This window comes from Taudactylus pleione, unplaced genomic scaffold, assembly GCF_031769625.1.
Source record: "Taudactylus pleione unplaced genomic scaffold, aTauple2 ptg000810l, whole genome shotgun sequence".
In the NCBI taxonomy this organism is placed as follows: Eukaryota; Metazoa; Chordata; class Amphibia; order Anura; family Myobatrachidae; genus Taudactylus; species Taudactylus pleione.
Window position 1 is genome coordinate 757,266 of NW_028285212.1, and position 7,114 is coordinate 764,379.

The following is a 7,114-nucleotide window of genomic DNA, read 5'->3' on the forward strand; positions in this document are numbered from 1 at the left end:
AGCCTCCCTGCCAATCCCCAGTCTCCACCAGTATCTCTGCCCATCCTGAGTCTGCCAGCCTCTCATCCTGTTACACCAGCAGTAAATATATCTAACAGCAATGAGCAATGTAAGGCGACTCGCTTTGAACCAAATGCCAATTTGCCTATATATTTTGGCCTGGCATATTTTTACATTGCATTTCCAAACACATGTTTCAAACTACAATGTGGCATAATGCCCATTCCTGCATTTCTTACTGCTGGCAGAACACCGTTACTTTGTATTGTCAGTAAGGGGAAGATCCCATATCTTTATGATGCCAAAAATCAGTACAGGACAGATCACTTATCTTCAGGCTGATAATGTTCTAGAGAGACTGACAATGTAAATAAGCAAGAAATTAAATTATGAAACGCAGCAGCAAGTGACCTTCATCAGAACAGCTCCTATGATACAGATGTTTCAAAAATAGGCAATATTTCATGTAATTACCTAATACATAACCATGTAACTGGCACTGTTGCATGGGATACAACCGCAGCCAGGTGTGCTACAGCTGACACGGTCACATCCCATGTGACCGTGCCATCCCCTGGGTTTTAAGGAGAAAGTCCGTTCTGCACACGTGCAGTACAGATTTCCTCCCGCTTGTCCGTCCCTCCTGCAGTGATACGGACATCACTGCCGGAATCGTGCTCCAGAATGCCTTCCCCCTCCTGAGCACTATTTGGCTGATATCCACCAGTTCAGAGAGAGCTGTAGCAAGGGGGACTGATAATCAGTTGATCAATCTCCACTGATCCTCGCTCTGCAAGATCGTAACGGGGATCTATTACCAGTATGGTGGGGAAAATGCCAGTGGGGTTCTATTGCCACTGGGTAATCTGTTAACGCTTGAGGCTGGGTGGTACAATTACAGTGGGGGCCGATGGAGATGGGGATGTAAGTGCACCCCCAGTAATATTTAAAAAAAATAGTAAAATTGAAATAATTAAAAAAAACAAAAAAAAAACACATTCTTACTATACAATATACAAAAAAAATGCAAAAGAAATACAGTTTCTGGGCAGTTGTGGGCAAAACAATTAGCTAGTTAAGTGGTTAAGAAACATAATAAGCACAAGTGGTGCCTTTAGTACTGTGGGGTCTATGTACTAAGCGTTGGGAGAGATAAAGTACCAACCAATCAGCTCCTAACTTTAATTTTTCAAACACAGCCTGTAAAGTCACAGTTAGGAGCTGATTGGTTGGTACTTTATCTCCATTCACTTTATCTCTCTCCAAGGCTTAGTACATAGACCCCTCTGATATTTAAGAAAGTTAATAAAGAATATTAGTCCCTATAATACTTCAAGTAGACAGGTAATCCCTATAATACTTACATACCAAGTATTGTTTTTATAGTAACATCTTAAAGATAAAACTTTGTTAATGTTAAATAATTACCTCAAGTTAACAAGACCTCCAACTACATTTTGTGTCTCTCTCGTACTGCTGGGGTTCTACACCTGCCCTATACTAAGAAACATTTTGCCTGATAAAAACCACCTTCCCCTCTCTACCTGGTCTTGGCGAGGCTCCTTCTGATTCTTCAGCCTCGCTCGCTGCTCTCCTCCTCCTCTTCTTTAGCAGGAAATCCTCTTGTCTCCATCTTCTTTTCCTGCTCCTCTTCTCTCTCCTCTTCCCATGACGGTCTTTAGGGCATGGGCTCTTCTTTTTTGCCTCAGATGGTCCCTTCTTTGTTGGCTCCATTATCTCCTTATTGCTCCTCTTCCTGCTCCTCTTCCCATGACGATCTTCAGGGCATGGGCTCTTCTTTTTTGGCTCAGCTGGTCTCTTCTTTGCTGGCTCTGGTGCTGTCTCCTTATTGCAGGTCTTTCTGCTCCTCTTTCTCCCGGCCATCTTCTCTGTCTTCTGCGCTGGCTGCTGCATCTCCGCACTAGGCTTCATCTTCTGCAGATATGACAGTTGGATCTTGCAACTGCCGCTCACAACTTTGAAAGTAAACAAGTCTGTTGCCATGACTACAGGCGCATGCGCTCGGGCCATGGAGTCATGTGATGTCACCTGCTTGCTGCTCTCTCATATACACTGTAATGTATATATTATCCATGAGGACCTGTGTTTGACGGGTAGAGAAATTTGTGGATGGATAGTCCTTTTATATTTAGTATTTGAAGGAGTCATTGTAATTTACACATTATTTATATCTTATTGGAAGTGGATCCCTTGTTCATATATCTGCTTTATTTTTATATCTTTATAACTGCATTAATGAAATATAGGTCTAAATGTACATATGTATATAGTACTAGTCATATACTGCATGGGAGCACAATTTACTTCACTTTACTACATTTCTGAATTTCTCAATAACAAACTTTTGGCTTAGGGGTGCCATGATAACAATGGCTCAGTAACGTTTAGGAACCAGCGCCATATAGTATAGTGGTCATCCGCCTCTCTGTCCCTGCATCCCCATTTCACTTTACACATCTAACATGCTGCAATGCTGACACCTTACCATGTCCTATATTACTGGCCAGGGTGCAGGTTTGGCAGCTAGATTAATGACTGAGATGATTATGGGATAGACATATGGGATATTCTTACAAAGAACTAAGGATCATATATGATTTGAGGTTACCATAAGGTAAAAAATTGGGCAGACTAGATGGGGCAAGTGTTTCTTATCTGCCATTAAATTCTATGTTTCTATGTTTATACTGTAATAACACAGCAGCTCCCCTGGCCAAACAGTAATAGAATACCAACAATGGAATCTGTGCATAGTAGCCTCTGAGTGCTAAGTTACACACTCACAGTGCAATTTAACAATTCAATGTTATGCTACTTTGTGAGAGTATTTAAGTATTTGATGGGTTAAGTTGTCCATTTACCAGCAGAAGACCTAGTGGCCTGTTCTCTGTCAGATTTGCCCATAAACGTGTGTTCCATCAAATGACACTACCTTTTGGATGACAGGGCAGCATTTGTAGTAGACACAAAGGGGTATATTTAATAAATATTGTTTTTTAGAAGTGGCGATGTTGCCCATAGCAACCAATCAGATTCTACTCATCATTTGTCTAGCATCGCTAGAAGATAATAGCTAGAATCTGATTGGTTGCTATGTAAACTGGGTGGGACATGTGACCACGCACCCAAAACGGTAACATCAAAGGAGCGTGACCTAGTGGGAATCAGGCCACACCCCTTTTTGGGAATACGCACATTCGGCACACACATGGGTCCAACTTTGAAGATCTTAAAAGTTGGGAGGTATGTAAGTTATATACTGTACTGTGCACCAGAGGCAGCAGCAACAGAGGAATCCCCCTGCCCCCCAAAGGCTTAATCCAGCCTTGAGTAGGAGCAGGCATTGATCTGCTTCCTGAAACCTGGACCCTCACCAGAGAGCAGTCACCTTAATCCATGTGACCTGGGCTGATTTGTTCCTCTCCATCCAGCTTCTCACTTCCCTCTATGTCACTGCCTGCTTACTGCCGCCACAGTGTGTGCACTGCATAGTGGAGAGGTGTGGGAGTTATTGCTGTAATGTGGAAGGATGGTCAGTATTGCTGTAATGTGGAAGGATGGTCAGTATTGCTGTAATGTGGAAGGATGGTCAGTATTGCTGTAATGTGGGATTATTGCTTGTAAATTCCAAACCTGCCCCTGTACAGATTTTTATTATTATAGAGTTTGGTACATCCTCTAGTGTCAATTAATTTGGATAAGATGCATTTACTCACAATGACTCTGTCTGCTTAGACCTAGAGACTCCTAAACCTTTAAGCTGGCTACATGCTACAGCGATTTTTTTTTGATCGGGCCGACAAACAGACGATTTTTCTGGCAGTGGAAGGTCCCGATATCGGCGGCACACACTATACAATGTAAATACAAACAGCTGCTGATTTTCAGGCTCATAGATAGATAATTTGTATATGTCTGCCCACAAGGAAGATGAGGGAATCAGGAAAATTTGTAGAAAATATGGACAGATTATTGAGAATGCCCAGATACTGCACGATATCGGGACCTTTAGGCCGACATCTTCTGACAAGCCTGACTGATTCAATAATCGAAGCCGAGCGTTTCTTGATGTTTTTGGACCTTTTATCTGTGATTGGCCAAAACGCTCATGAGTGAGCTCCAGCCCGGCTCCTGCAGTGGGCACAGCAGCCAATGAGAGTCTGTGTGACTCTCATTGGCTGCTAAAACAAACACACTGCCGACGGGTATTATAAGTGTACTAGCCAGCAGCGGTGTTTGCTACTATGTAGTGCACCCGTGTACTGGACCGCGGATGCAAATCCCGCCCCCCCCCTCCCATGCCAGGTCGATGGCGCTCAGGGCACGAGCCCTGCTGGATTCCCCCCAGTAACGCCACTGCAAGCTTTGCCTCGCACCCCATAGAGGTATGCAGGAAAACTTGCTTATCCAGGCATCGCAGCAATGCCCAGTACAGGGGTGCATCTATAGTGGGCGCAGAGTGTGCCCTGCACCTATTCTATCTAAAACTCACCTCTCCGCGGTCCCGCATCGGGTGTCTCACTGCAGCCATTTGTTCGTCGTTTTGCACATGCACAGTGAGGAAATCGCTGGGAAATTGACGGCCGCACCATTTCCCCGGCGATCGGCGCATGCGTAGTAGAGTCTACTGATGCTGCGGTGGCCAGCCAGCCGCTTCAGCCGGCTGCCGGGGAGAAATGAAGGGGTCCTGGATGGGGAATGCACACGGGCCCCCACTCTCTTAAGACGCTCCTGGCCCAGAGGCACATCTCCAGAAATTGTATCCCCCAATATATCTCCTACCAAATTGTTATTGCTTTCTCATGTAAGATTGTACAATTACCGGTGATGTAACAGTGCTCCACTGCACCCTGTACCGGCCCCGCTGTGATGTCACACGAATTACATCATTACAGCATACAGAGGAAGCGGAGCCGCCATCACAGTAAGTGCAGCACTTACCAGAGTGTCCTGAGGACGCTCCCATCAGCTGTATAGACTGTATGGTGCCTGTCTATAGCGTCTAAAAGACACTCAGGGCGGCACTGCAGCAGCGATCCTGGCACCCTGCTAGCTAGAAGAAGGGCCGCGGGGCAGTGACGGTGCCGCTCACAGAGCTCTGCATACTGTGCAACAGCACCGCTCACATACCCCTAGTTACTGCCCTGCAATTTACATGGTACTTGTACACTTACAGCTGTTCACCTAGATCCTGCAATTGTTACATACTGTAGTACACAGGTCTTGCTTCTCAATAATTCTAATTAGATGACCAAAATTCACATTGATAGACAGCAATGGCGCACCATGTTTCCTTTGGAGTAAGCTGAGAGGCGCTTTTCAAAGCTGCTACGTCTTTGGCGGTTTGATCTGCTGGATTAAAAGGGTCAATATTAAATACAAAACATGCCTGGCATTATATTTTGAAAATCAAATTGCAAAGCTTTTAAAATTCTAGAACCAATTCTAACCTTGCGTAAGAAACCTCATTTGGTCCTTTAGGTCTGAAGAGGAACAATATCATGGACAAGCTGTTTGTATTGTATGGAGCGGAAATCCAGAAGAAGATCCCAGGCCGTGTTTCCACAGAGGTGGATGCCAGGTGCCGTGTACCATGCATATGTTACTTGTCTCTGGCATAGCTTAGCCAGGGTATATGCTGACACTGCTGTACCACAGGTACAAGCTACAGTGCTACCCCATACTTGCCTACATCCTGGCTGCTTCCTCCGGGAGGAAGCAGCCAGGTCGGTGTAGCAGGGGGGTGGGGCCTGTATAGAGGGGCGTGGCCGGGCACTTTACAAGTGTTTAGGGGCGGGACTGGGGTGGAGCCACGCGATTGCGTCATTTAGGCTCCGCCCCCACAACAAAATGCTGATGTTTCCGCCATTGCTATGCGGGGGGTGGGGTTATGATGACGCAATTCAGCGCAAATCGCGTCATCAGCCCCTCCACAGCGGGGGTTTAGCATTACATTGCGGGGGGGACTGGAAAAGTCGGGAGGCCTGCCTACTTTTCCGGGGGGCCGGGAGCGGCACCCGATTTTCGGGAGGCTCCCGGCCAAACCGGGAGAGTAGGCATGTATGATTTACCCTGCATTTTTGATAGTTAACAGTTCAGCCTGTAAACGCCTAACTGCAGTGTAGTTACTGATATACAGTCACTGAGACACTTGCTATAAATTGGCCTCATCTCTTGGGCATAATGAAGACATTATCCTGCTAGTACATGGGCTTGACCACCCATTAGTACTTGTGACATTTATAGTAGCATGTGAAAAATATATATAAAGCAAATTATAGCTGTAACGCAGGACATGTAAGCCTATGTTTAATGGGATGAAGTCATAGCAGCATATTCAATTAGGTGCGAGAATAGCAATAATCCCGCACCTGCGTGGTTTTTCCTACAGGTGCGGGATTTTGCTATCAGTTAGGTACAGGGTTTTTTCTATTTTCAGTGCCGGCAGTCTTACTGCACCCCCAAGTCACCACAAACCAAGCCATCATGTACCCCCATGTCAACCTACGGTCACTGGCCTTTCCTTTGTGCTTGTTACTGGACTAATAAATCTGCAGCAGCATGCGTACTATCTTCCAGTGTAGCCGCCCCTGTCTCTCACAGTGATCCATCTCTGCCCAGCAGTGTACTGTTGCAGACTGTCACTGTCTGTGTTGTTGATTATTGAGTGCTCACCTCCACAGTAGCTGTTGGCAGGCTCCCTTAAGCCATCGTTGTTCCGCGCCATCTTCTGCAAGTGTGACACTACCGGGGGCGGGGCTAGTGCCACATGTATATAAAAAACAAAAAAGTCCCTTGATGATGGGCCTGCAGCCCCATACTCACATTGCCCCACCAGGAATCTTTCCAGTGAGGCCTTTTTTAAATCTGCCCCTGCCTGGAGCCAGTACCCGGGAGTCTGTAATTGATTAAACAACTGATGGAGTTGGACTCCAGCCGCAGCCAGCGCCCTCTAATTTTTCTGGCTCCTGGAGCTCATGCTCCACTGGAACCCTATGCCCCTGGACAGGTGTGGCTCTAATGCAACATCCTGCAGTGTTAGAATCACTTACTGATAAGCTGCCCCTTCTCTCCATTTCTGATGTGTATGGTT